Here is a 14,580-nt window from a genome sequence, read left to right on the forward strand (position 1 = left end):
GCCAGCTCTCATAGGGTAGGAGGAGTATTTTGAAGCCCCCACCTTTCATATTCTGCCTTATGTAGGGTTACCAGATTTAACAAATAAGAATGTGGGACACACAGCCCTATATGAATTTCAGATAAATTACAAATCATCTTTTTAGTACATGTCCCATGCAATATTTGGAACTTACTTGCTCTACTTGGCAGAGCCTTCTGGGCAGAAAGTGAGCCATGAAATTCACTGTTCCCTATGGAAAGAGATTCAATCTTGGCCTCTTTGGTTGCCTGTTCTAGCCACTTAGATGGCCAGTCCAAGAAAGGAAAAGCACATGTGATAATGAAATATGGGTACACTGCACCCATCACCCTGTAATTGAATGCTATGAATACAGATACAAGAAGGAGAGCTTTTCTCTCCCTTCCATCACAGTACCCCCTTTTCCTCTTGGTTCCCAGAAAAGCAAAGCAAAGGGTAAAATCTCTTCTCATTTCTTAGTAGTCTCTGTCTGTGGCTATAATGAGCTTTCCTTGTTGGTTTTTTCAAGGAACATGTCAGTGTCCTTATCAGAAAAAAATAAAAAATCTTATTAACAACGATAGCCCACAGTCATGGCTACCTTTAAGAAATCCTTTCCAGAAGGGTTGCATTCCTGCAGGAATGAGGCAGTAGTTCTCCCAAACACAAGGGTGCCTCAGCCTGGAAAGAACTAGCTTCCCACCCCTTGCTCATAGGCTTCTTTGTTCCTCTATGCCTCTATCATTTTCAGAATAAAACTTTAATCTATTTGGTAACTTCAAATACACAAAAGCATTGGTCATGCCTCAATAATAAGATTATTAATAATAATAGTTTGATCGGTTCCTCTGCAAATACCTTTGTCTTAAGAAACAATAAGCTTCCTGGTTATTTGACAGCCTCAAAGACAGGAGGAAATTATCAGCATGGCAAAGCAAACAGTATATTAGCTATAAAAATTTGTTCCCACGCTGGGCTCCCTGTAGAGTAAGGGGGGTCACTGAAATTCACTTGAGTAACAGCATTCCTCACTGACAGTTCTCTGTGTATGTACTTCACTAGGAGAATTCCCCAATGCTGTCCTTCTTGAACAGTTGCAACACACAGAAAAGATACCCAGATAGATGGAGCCTTCATTTAATCCCCATCATTAGAAATCAATGTCAAACATACTGTGGTACTTTGAGAAGGGAGTGTCTTAAGGTATCTGGTGAATAAAAGGACAATAGAGGTTGTGTTTAGTTTACAGATGACTTACATAGGCTGTGTTGGGGTGAGACTTTTCATGTCTGTTGAGTCCATCCCCCAAACTCCTCCAATGCCTATTAACAATACCAGTAATCATAGATAAAAATAATTATTAACCGACACCATTCACACACCCTGGAAGGAAGGTTAGCAATGTGCATTGGGCCCTACTCTCTGCAAAACATCAGGCTCTAAAAAGAGTTATAAAGAAAGAAGAAAGCATAATTTTTGCTAATAAAAATGTCTAGTCACTCAAGGAGGCAGGCTACTTCAGAAAATATACTAGGAGTAAAAACAACAAATTAAACACAAAACCAATTACATGAATATTGAAGAATGACTGGACAGACTGTGCTGGCCCAATCAGGGTGAGTGGATGTGAGAAGAATTCACTAAGTAATGAGCTTCTTGAGGATGGAGACCAAGGCCTTACTGGTTTTGAATCTCCAGCACCTAGCTCAGTATTTGGCACTTGATGCCCAATAAACATTTGCACACTAAAGAAATATATTTAATAAATGCATAAATGAATGAATGAATTGATTAAATAAGAATTGTGAAGGAAATTCTTAAGCTAGTACTGGAGGAAATACTAACTTTAAAAATTACCATTGGATGAAAGGGAGTAAGTTCCAATCAAAAGAAATTACATGAGTAACCTGAATTTTCTTCAGGGTCATGATGATGCCCAGGCTCCTGCAACATCATATAACCAACACTAGCAACTCATTCTCGGATCAGAGTTGCTAAAATTGTTCCTCAGAGAGACCCAACCCCCAAATCAACATTCCAATTCCCTAAGCATATTCTGTATCTGGAGCTACCTAGATTTAGCCATCCCATCATGGTTTAGAAGATTTAAACCCCAAAATACAGAATTTGTTACCAAATACTTATGTTTTTCAACCTGCAACAAAATCATCAACACCGATGCAGAACCTAGCTAGTGAAGAATGCAATTGATAGAAACCAGTGCAAAGTTCTGAGCAAAAAAAAAAAAAAAAAAAATGACAAAAAGTGTTGAATGGTAACATATACTGATTTTTTAGAAGAATAAAAAGAGAAATTTTACATATTCTAAGGTAAATTTTGGACTAATAAGACATGGAGGCTTAAGAAGTATTTCCTTCACAGATGTCAGTGTGGAATCAGGAGACACCACCACGACCAGGGGCAGAGGTGGTGACTCAGGAGACACTAAACCTCAGGCTTATCTCTGGACCCCACCAGAGAGAGCCTCTGCCCAGAGACCTAACAACACAGGCTGTCCCTTAAATTTGCCGTGTCCTGACCACTACATTGAGACACACCTTCACTGCACCCTCTCAACAACACTTGAGTTTTCCACACATTTGATTTTATAAATCACCCAGTCATCCCTCAAAGCCCAGCTGAGTTGGTTTCCTCAACTAGAGGTGAAGATGTTTCCTCCTCTTTCTTATCTGCCCCATTGCAGAAGCTCTGCTTGCCTCACATTCAGAAGTCCTGAGTTCTCAGCTGGGCCTGTTTTTCTCATAGTTACTTGTATATGTGTAGCCTCATACATCACTCACCATGAAAAAGAGGCAAACTTTTCCTGCATCTATGAGAAGCTGTCATCTGAAAATTCTAAATATGACCACTGCAACTATTGTAGCATTTTCAAATTTAATCACATCTTTTATTTTTCTGTTTCCATTACTTCTCTGCATGAATCATCTCAAACCTTGCAAATGGCAAGTTCCAGCTAGGTGTCAGAATTCTGCACTCAGGGTCAAGTCGATGTAGTGAGAAGGGCAAAGAGGCCAAAATACTGAGCAAAACTATTGGATCTATCAAATTCTTAGCTGTGTGACATTGGGCATATAAGAACAACAGAGCATGTCAAACCTGAGTTTTCCAATATGGTAGCCACTAGCCAAGTGTGTCTATTGAGTAGCTGAAGTGTGACTTTGACTTATCCACATCAAAATATGTTATAAGTATAAAATACATACTGGATTTCAAAGACTTACTATGAAAGAAAAGAATGTAAAATATTTTATTAGTAATTTTTATATTGATCACATGTTGAAATGGTAATATTTTATATGTATTGAAATAAATAAAATATTTTATTAGAATTAATTTCATCTCTTTTTAATTGACTTCTTTTTGTGAGAGAGAAAGGGATAGGGAGAGAGGGAGAGAAATATCGATGTGAAAGTGAAACATTGATTGGCTAATCCCTGCTTGCCCCCTACTAGGGATTGAGCCCACAAGCTGGGCATGTGCTCAGGAATCAAACCAGTGACCTCTTGGTGCATGGGATGACGCTCAACCAACTGAGCCACACCTGGCAGGGGTGTCTTTTTTTTTAATGTGGCTTCTAGAAAAACTTTAATTACATGTGTGGCTTACATTATACTTCTATGGCACAATGCTATGGTGAAGCATGCAGCATTATTAGCTATGAAGCAGAAGATTCTGGAGATTACTGAAACACAGGAAATTGTACCAAATTGTTCTTTTCACTGACAGGAGATTAGCTAACCATGTGGGTTGCTGTGAATGGATTTGAAATGTAACATTTCTTCATAAATGTTAACGTTAAATGTTAGAGAAATTCTCTCTAACGAGCCTTAAAATGAAAGTATAGATAAATTTTTATTTATCTTTAAAGGCTTATCATATAAGAGAAAGGAAAAGTATTTCAGGGCTATATGGAACAAAGTGAAGGATCATGGTAAAAATTACCTCTACAAGAGTAGTCACATGGTGTTTTATTTAAGCCTACATTTTTAAAAATAAAAAGCTTTCACATAAATTTCTATGGCATTTCTTTGGAGACAAAAGAAAGATCTGAGAACAACAGGCCTACATTCCCATATCAGTGAGCTAGAACTGGGAAGCAGTTGTCCATTTAAACCACTCACCTACTCCCTAGTTGGCCTCATCCCTATCATTCACTCCTAGTTTCTTTCTTTTATGTGTGTGACCTGTCTAGACTTTATAGGCCTTTTGGATATACAATTACTGTTCTAAAGATTTCAAATTTAAGCCAGCTTTTCAAAGGCAAGAAAAGTTTGCTAAAAAAAAAAAAAAAAAGATTGTGGCAATTTAGATATTGCATTTTCCCTATTATGTTTCCCCTATTTCATCAGAAGAACAGAATAGTTTTAAAATGTATTACCAAGAATTACATGCCATATCACTAAACTTACATTTATGAGTTTTGGAAAACAATCAGAACACAATGAAACAAATTTTAAAACTGCTATTTAAATAGAAAAAAATTTAATGAATCATAACATGAAGCAATAGCCAAACATGTGCAAGAAAGTTATGCAAATATGATCACAAAAGTATCAAGTAACTCAGTTTTATCTAAGATCATTTAAATATAATTGAAGTTGGGTTGGGATTCAAGATGACAACAGAGTAGGAGGATGTTACACTCATTTCCTACCAAGACCAAAGTGGAATTACAACTAAAATATAGAACAAGCAACCTGAATAACCAAATGAAGACTAGCTGAACAGAAGTCTTATAACCAAGGATTTACAGAAGCAGCCTCATTGAAACTGGTAAGAAGGGCAGAGACACAAAAAGGACTGGCCCCTCTCTCAAGCCAGGTGGCAACTAAGATTCCAGAGGTATATCTCAGCTCCAAAGGTTCCCCCTGAAGAGTGTGGGGTCTCAACCTCACACTGAGCTTCCCAGCACAGAGCACCAGAGTCAGAAAGAGTAGTCATAACATCTGGCTGTGAAAATCAGCAGGGATTCTGTCTGCCAAGGAGAAACAGAAGTCTGCTAAAGACAGAGACAACCTTTAAAAGGGCTAATGCACAAAATCTCATTCAGAGTCACTCACCCTGGGCTTAAGGGGATGGAGGGCAGAGCAGACTAGCATCCCATAAGGGGAGACTGAGGTTTGTGGCTAGGGAGAGAGAGAGCTGAAGGGACAACTGCCAGGATCCCTGTGCTGGGTCTGGCTCCCACACCTTAGATGCCATCTTTCCTGGGTGGAGCACTTCCCTCCATGTGGTATCAGCCTAGGGGAAAGCAATAGCCCTACCCTCTGGATTGCCTCTCACCCCACCCTGTGAACTTTTCTCCCTGCTGAGCAGTTACTGCCTGGGCAGGCTCAGGGGGTGTCAGTGACTGAGTTGTGTGGATTTGGGGTAGGGCCATTCCCCCACTTTCCCATCAACCTGACTGGCACCTCACTCTCATGAGAGATTCACTAGGCCCATCCTCCTGACCCCCAGCAGCCCTGTGCTGCTGAAATCAGGCTCCTGGCAAAATCTAGGACAGACTGAGATATGTGTCTTTAGGACAGTGATGATTTTTTCCTCACACGCCTGACTGGTGCAGAGCCCTTCCTTCACACGGCCAAATCTTGATTTGTTTTGTCCTAATAAACTCTGCTGACTTTACCCTGACAACTTTCAGAGATCTTGCACCACCATAAAAGTGTGAAAGTACCCAGCAGTGGCAGCTAGACTTGGTACACCCTGGGACATTTGATGAGTGGCCTCAGACCCAGCATTGGCACCAAGTTTGAAACTATATCAATCTGTGTAGCACCATATACCCCTACCTGGTGACTCACAGAAAGCCTACCTCATGAAACTTGGGACTGAACCTAGCAGACAGCCAGCAGGCACAGGCAGGTGTAAGCAGATCTCAGGGTGCCTTGGAACTTTTGTTGACTTGACCCTGGGACTGGAGCTGGTAAGAACCGGCCTTGGTGTGCAGCTTGGTCCTTCCCAAGCAGTGGAAGCCACAAACTGTGGATCACTTATACCTCCAAACAGGTTGCCAAGGGTCAGTTATAGGCAGCATCTTACATTGCCCTGCACCTGAGTCCCTCCCAGAACCATCACACTGAGTAGTCAGCTTCAGAAAACATCAGAGCAAGATTCAATAAGTTTCATAGGCAGCATACCCAAAAAGGAGATCTTGGCAGGCACAAGATTCTACTGAGAAAAATTCTGTTCCCTGTGGTCAGTACCTGCATAGCAGCTTGTACTTCATAGTCAAGGTTAAGCTTTACAGTTAGGAAGCCTAAGGGTTAATTCTATGCAAAAGCTAGCCAATAGCAATCAAGACTCAACTTGTAACAGGAGAGCCCACATAACCCATGTAAGGGACATAACTGGAGCACCCAGCTCAAGGTGATCAAGGAGACTGAACCACTGGACTCCACAGGACATCTACTACATAAGGCCACTCCACAAAGACTGGGAGTTATCTCAGATCTATCTAACACATAGAAATAAACGCAAGAGGCAGCCAAAATGAGGTGACAAAGAAACAGGTCCCAAATTAAAGAACAGGGGAAATGTCCAGAAAAAGAACTAAATGAAATGAAGACATGCAATTTATCAGACACACAGTTCAGATTAATGCTTATAAGGATGCTCAACAGCATGAAAAAGGACATAGAAACAATAAGAGGACCAGTCAGAAATGAAGATACACTAGAAGGAATAAACAATAGGTTAGATGAAGTAGAAGATCAAATCCGTGATTTGAAAGAGAAGGTAGAAAAGAACACCCAATCAGAGCAGCAAAAGAAAAAATAATTTTAAAAAATGAGGATAGTATTCTTTGAAAGAATATGAACATAACAATATCCGCATCATAGGGATAACAGAAGGAGAAGAGAGAGAGCAAGGGATCAAGAACCTATTTGAAGAAATAATGACAGAAAAATTTCCTAACTTGGTGAAGAAAAAAGGCACACAAGTCTGGGAAGTACAGAGTCCCAAACAAGATGGACTCAAAGAGGCCCACACCAAGACACATCATAATTAAAATGGCAAAGTTTAAAGACAAAGAGAGAATCATAAAAGTTGAAAGAGAAACAGTTAGTTAACTACAAGGGAGCTCCCATAAGTCTTTCAGCTATTTTCTCAACAGAAACATTTCAGGCCAGAAGCAATTGGCATGAAATATTCAAAGTGACGAAAAGCAAGGACCTACAACCAAGACTACTTTACCCAGCAAAGCTATCATTTAAAATTGTAGGAGAAATAAGGAGCTTCCCAGACAAGAAAAAACTAAAGGAGTTTGTTGCCATCAAACCAGTATTACAAGAAATATTAAAGGGCCTGTTTGAAGAAGAAGGAGAAGGAGGAGGAGGAGGGAAAGGAGGAAAAGGAGGAGAAGAAGAAAAAAAGAGAGTAACATAGTTAAAAGAATAAAATGACAATAAATACATACCTATCAATAATCACTTTAAATGTAAATGGCTTACATGCTCCAATCAAAAGACATAAGGTAGCTAAATGGATAAGAAAACAAGACCCATATATATGCCGTCTACAAGAGACCGACCTCAGAACAAAAGATACACACAAACTAAAAGTAAAGGGATAGAAAAAGATATTTCATGCAAATGGAAAGGAAAAAGAAGCTGGTATAGCAATATTTCTACTCGACCAATTAGAATTTAAACAAAAGCTATAGTAATAGACATAGGACACTATACACTGATTGCAGGAGCAATCCAACAAGAGAATATTAACCTTGTAAACACTTATACATCCGACATAGGAGCACCTAAATATATAAAGCAAAGCTTGATGGACATAATGGAAGAGAGTGACAGTAATACAATCATAGTAGGGGATTTTAACACCCCATTGACATCAATGGATAGATCTTCCAGACAGAAATTCAACAAGGAAATGGCAGCCTTAAATGACACACTATATCAGTTGAATTTAAATATTCTCAGAGCATTTCACCCTAAAGCAGCAGAATATACATTCTTTTCAAGAGCACATGGAACATTTTCTAGGATAAACCACATGTTGGGACACAAAACAAGTCTCAATAAATTTAAGAAGATTGAAATTATATCAAGCATCTTCTCTGACTATAATGGCATGAAACTAAAAAGCAATCACGTGTTAAATAACACGTGTTACTAAATAGTGAGTGGGTTAACAGGGAGATCAAAGGAAAAAAGTCAAAAGCTACCTGGAAACAAATGAAAAATTAACACACAACAAATCAAAATCTATGGGCACAGTGAAAGCAGTCCTAAGAGGTAAATTCATAGTATTACAGGCCTATCTCAAGACACAAGAAAAATCTCAAATAAACAATCTAACTTTACACTTAAAGGAACTTGAAAAATAAAACAAAGCCCAAAGTGAGTAGAAGGAAAGAAATAATGAATATCCAAGCAGAAATAAACAAATATAAAAGATCAATGAAACTAAGAGCTGGTTCTTTGAAAAGATAAAGAAGGTTGAGAAACCTTTAACCTAGCTCATCAAGAAAAAAAGAGAGAGGACACAAATAAATAAAATCGGAAATGAAAGAGGAGAAGTAACAAGTGACACCAGAGAAATACAAAGGGTTGTAAGAAAATATTATGAACAAGCTATATGCCAACAAATTGGACAATCTGGAAGAAATAGATAAATTCCTAGAAACATACAATCTTCCAAAACTGAATCAGAAAATCTGAATAGACAGATTATAACTAGTGACACTGAAGCAGTAATAATAAAATAAAAAGTCCCTACAAACAGAAGCCCTGGACCGGATGGTTTCACTGGAAAATTTTACCAAACATTCAAAGAAGAACTAAAATATATCCTTTTCAAACTATTCTAAAAAATTCAACAAGAGGGGACTCTCAAGCTCCGAGGCCAGCATTATCCTAATTCCAAAACCAGATAAAGATGCTACAAAAAAAGAAACTTATAGGCCAATACCCCTGATAAACATAGATGGTAAAATTCTCGACAAAGTATTAGCTAACTGGATCCAGCAGTACATTAAAAATATCATATACCATGACTAAGTGGGGTTTATTCCAGGGATACAAGGTTGACACAATATCAGCAAATCAGTAAACGTGATACATCACATAAACAAAATGAAGGATAAAAATCACATGATCATATTAATAGGCGCAGAAAAAGCACTTGATAAGATTCAGCACTCATTTAAGATAAAAACTCTCAGCAAAGTGGGAATAGAGGGAACACATCTCAACGTAATAAAGGCAATATATGACAAACCCACAGCCAGTATCATACTCAATGGGCAAAAACTATAATCATTTCCCTTAAGATTGGAAACAAGACAGGGATATCTGCTTTCACCGTATTTATTCAACATAGTACTATAAGTGGTAACCTCAGCAACCAGAGAAGAAGAAGAAATAAAAGGCATCCAAATTGGAAAAGAAGTAAAACTGTCATTCTGTGCAGCTGACATGATACTGTATAGAGAGAACCCTAAAGATTCCATCAAAAGAACTACTAGAACTAATAAATGAATACAGTATCATGTCAGTTGCACAGAATGAATTCAGTAAAGTATCAGGATACAAAATAAATATCCAGAAATCAGTTGCATTTCTATACATTATTAATGAACTATCAGAAAGGGAAACTAAGAAAACAATCCTAGTTATGAGTATACCAACAACAACAAAATTAAATACCTAGGAATAAATTTAACCAAGGATGTAAAAGACCTACAGACCTGTACTTGGAAAATTATAAGACACTAAAGACAGAAATTAAAGAATGCAGATAAGTGGAAGAATATGCCATGTTAATGGATATGAAGAATTAACATCATTAAAATGCCCAAACTACCCAAAGCTGTCTACAGATTCAAGGCTATACCTATCAAGATACCAATGGGGTATTTCATAGAACTAGAACAAATGTTTCAAAAATTTATATGGAAGCACAAAAGAACCCAAATAGTCACAGCTATCCTGAGAATAAGAACAAAATTAGAGGAATCACTCTACCTGATATCAAACTATACTACAAGGCCATAGTAATCATATCAGCATGGCACTGGCATAAAACAGACATAGAGATCAAAGGAAGAGAACATAGAGCCCAGAAAAAAGTCCAAGCCTTTATAGTCAATTAATATTTGACAAAGGAGGCAAAAACATACAATGGGGTAAAACAGCCTATTCGATAAATGGTACAGACAACACTGGACAGATACATGAAAAAAAAATGAATCTAGACCACCTTCTTACACCATACACAAGCATAAACTCAAAATGGATTAAAGACTTAAAGTTAGACTCTAAACCATAAAAATCCTAGATGAAAACATAGGCAGTAAAATCTCGGACATTTCTCATAACAATATTTTTTCTGATACATCTCCTAGGGCAAGGGACACGGAAGAAAAAATAAACAAATGGGACTACATCAAACTAAAAAGGTTTTCGCACAGAAAAGGAAGCCATCAACAAAATGGAAAGTCAGGCCCAGCCGGGAGTGGCTCAGCAGTTGAGTGTCGACCTAGGATCCAGGCGATCAGGGTTTGATTCCCGGTCAGGGCACATGCCCAGGTTGTGGGCTCCATCAGTGACTCTCTCATCATTGATGTTTCTGTCTCTCTCTCTCTCCCCTTTCCTCTCTCTGAAATCAATAAAGATATATTAAAAAAAAAAAGAAAAAGAAAAGTCAACCCACTGAATGGTAGAACATATTCACCAACAATACATCTGATAAGAGGCTAATATCCAAAATTTATAAAAAACTTATACAACTCAACACAAAAAAACACACAAACAATCCAATTTAAAAATGGGCAAAGGTCTTAAATAGACACTTCTCCAAAGAGGACATACAGATGGCTAATAGACATACGAAAAAATGCTCAGTGTCACTATCATCAGAGAGATGCAAATTAAAACCACAAAGAGATATCACCTCACACCTGTCAGAATAACTATCATCAACAAATCAAAAAACAACAAGTGCTGGTGAGAATGTGAAGAAAAGGGAACCCTCACGTACTGGGAATGCAAATTGGTGCAGCCACTGTGGAAAGCAATATGAAGTTACCCCCCAAAATTAAAAATAGAACTGCCTTATAACGGAGGGATTCTACTTCTGGGAATATATCTGAAGAAACCTGAAATAGTAATTCAAATGAATATATGCACCCCTAAGTTCATTGCAGCATTATTTACAACAGCCAAGATTTGGAAGCAGTGCAAGTGTCCATCAGTAAATGAGTGGATAAAAAAAGTGGTGGTAAATTTACACAATGGAATGCTACTCAACTGTAAAAAAAAAGGAAATCTTACCTTTTGGGACAGTATGGATAAACCTGGAGAGTATTATGCTAAGTGAAAAAAGCCAGTCAGAGAAAGACAAATACATATGATTTCAGTCATATGTGAAATCTAATGAACAATATAAACTAACAGTAAAATAGAAACAGACTCAAAGATCCAGAGAAAAGACTGACAGCTGTCAGAGGGGAAGGGTGTTGAGGAACTGAGTGAAAAAGGTGAAAGGATTAAGAAAAGAAAAAAACTTCATAGACAGACAAGAGTATGGTGATTACCAGAGGCAAAGGGGGGGTGGGGGAGGTAGAAGAAGGTAAAGGGGGGATAAATGGTAATGAAAGGAAACTTGACTTGGGGTGGTGAACACACAGTACAATATACAGATGATGAATTATAGAATTGTACACCTGAAACCTAACCTATATAATTTTAATAACCAATGTCACCCCAAAAAATTCAATTAAAAATATAAAATACAAATAAGTAAATAAACATAATTGAAGTTGGCCATTGGTTTGTTCACCGTGGGCTCAGTTAACACTATCTGCCAAGCCTAGCTATGACTTATCAGTATGACTTGACCCATGTCAAACCCAGTGCAAAATGATAACGTGGGCTTATTCAAAACATGATTAAGAATTTTTAACACAGTGATAGCAAAGCATTACACCAAGTGCAAGACCCTTGTAAGTGGAGAGCCCTGTGGGACTGCACAGGTTACAGGCCCATGAAGTTGACCCCAACTACAACAGGGACATCTAATCAATTCTGAGGGGGTAAGAAAGTCTTCCTACAGGAGGTAAAATCCCACGATGAGACCTGAGATATTTTTTTCTAATCTGCATCATCTAAAAATAAGCTTTGCCGCATCAGGATGGAGAAGAACTCTTTGAGTTGTGCCTTGTGTCTGTCAAGTAGCAACTGGCATCTAACTGCTGGAAGTTAAAAGCCCAGCAATATTGTGACTAAGACTTTTCCAATTTAATCTCACTTTCAAGAATTTTGCATTGTGGTAGCTATCTAATGATATTTTATAGTTTCAACTTTTCTTATAGGATGTGAAACTTGCTACTATACTGAGTTAGAATGATAGTAACTTTAATGTCATCACGAAAATTAATATTTAATGAAAAGTTTCCAAGATTATTTTAAAAATAAGTAACATTTATAAAACATTAACTTGAATTTTTAAAGTGCATTGCTTATTTACAACCCTCTGGTGACCTGACCATTACCAAATACAAGTAGGCTATACATAATCTTGACCCAGTGCTCAACCCCAACCCTTCCTTGAATCAAGCATGTTGGTTATGCTATACCGGTGCTTAAGTTTTGGGGTTTTTTGTATGTGTAAGTATCTATGTGTGTGCATGAATGTTTGGTGTTGTTTTTGGTCTTACTGAGTTCCCAATTCATTTATTCATAGAATGGAGGAAAGAATAATAATAATGTTTATTTAACAGGACTATTCATTCATTTATTTACTAATCTTTAATGAGGGTGTTTTATGTGTCAGGCACTGCTTTTGGTGTCAGATGATATAGGAACGATAACTAAAATTCTTGCCTCATGTATCTAACAATTTAATACAAGACAGACAATAAAAATATAAATAAGTAGTAAAATGTCACATGTTAGATGATGTGAAGTGCCATGAAGAAAAAAATTAATTAGAAAGGAAAAATAGGGAAAGTTAGGGGGCAGGGGTCTCATGCTCAAGCATAGTGGTCAGGGAAAGCCTGCGTGGGAAGGAGACATTTGAGTAAATGTGTAAAGAAGGTAAGGAAAAAAGACGTGAGGCTGTCTGAAAGGAAAGGATTCTAGGGAAAAGCAAATGGAAAACTGCAGGACCAGCATGTCACCCAGAATTGAAAGACAGAATGAAGAGGCCAGTATGGCTTACATGGAATAAAGTGGAAGGCTGTTGTCAGTGGCATCAGAGGGAGTGCCACATTGTACCGGGCCTTCAAGACCATTAGAAAGATATTGGCTTTCCCTCTGGGTGAGTGGAACTCATTTGAGTAAAGGGGTTACATAATCTGATTTATATTTTAACAGGATCACTCTGAATGCTCTGTTGAGGACAGTGCTAACCAAGTCATGGAGACTTCTGAGATAATCCAAGCAGGAGATAATGGTGGTTGAGACCAGAGTGACAGCAGTGGATATGGTGAGACATGGTCACATTCTGGATGAATCTTGATGTTAGAGATGAAAATACTTGCTATGGGCTATAAAAGAACAAGAGAATCAAAGCTTATTCTGGGTCTCTGGTCTTAGCAAATGGAAAGATGAAGTAGGCTTAACCGAAATGGAGAAGCCCCCAAAGGAACATGTTTACAGGGGAAGTTCAGGGCCTCTGTTTGGGAATGTAAAATTTGAGGTGTTTTTTAGACATCAAAGTTATGATGTTGTGTAGGTAGTTAAATATATGAACCTGGAATTAAGAAGAGAGATTCAGGCTCATAATAAATATTTAGGATTATTAGCATATCAATGATATTTAAAATCATGAGACATGATGAATAAATATGTAGTATGTTAGATGAATCACATCTCATGGCTTTAAATATCATCAATATAGATAACAGGTAAGAAAGAGAAGATGCCTGAGACTTAAAATCTGGAAGATTCCAAGGTTAAAAGTCAAGGAGATATGGAGGTTAAGAGCCAAGGACATGGAGAAGAAGCTGTGAAGTCAGAAGAAAGCCAAGCGAGCGTGACATCCTTAAAGCCAAATGAAGAAAGAACTTCAAGGGGAGTAGAGCAATCAGCTGTGTCAAATGCTTCAAACAGGTCAAGTGAAATGAGAAGACAGAGAATTGGCAACTGGATTTAGCAACGTGTGGGTTTGGGTGACCGTTTCTGAAAGTAGTATCACCAGAGTGACGGGTCTGAAAGCATTATTGAGTAGGTTTAATAGAGAGTGAGAAGAGAGAGATTAAAGACAGCAAGTATAGACAACTCTGTCACAAAGCTTTGGTTTAAAAAGCACCAAATAAATATAAAGATCAAATGAGATACTGTGTGTGGGCGCACTTTGAAAATTATGAAAACACTATGTAAATGAGAACCTAAACCCGTTGTGGTCTAAGAACATGGCTTTCAAAATGTCAGCCAGACTCAAGAATGTCTGTGCCCAGCTAGAGCTTTTGTACCTCATGAGACTGTGCTCTCACTACACCCCTGGCTGTTTCAAGTAAACAGTAAATCTTCCAAAATTAAAGTTCAAGGACTCTAATCAGTGATAATCATGGTCTGTCTACTAGACCCCCTTTCCCAACCT

The sequence above is a fragment of the Miniopterus natalensis genome, chromosome 2, assembly GCF_054644295.1.
Source record: "Miniopterus natalensis isolate mMinNat1 chromosome 2, mMinNat1.hap1, whole genome shotgun sequence".
NCBI lineage: Eukaryota > Metazoa > Chordata > Mammalia > Chiroptera > Miniopteridae > Miniopterus > Miniopterus natalensis.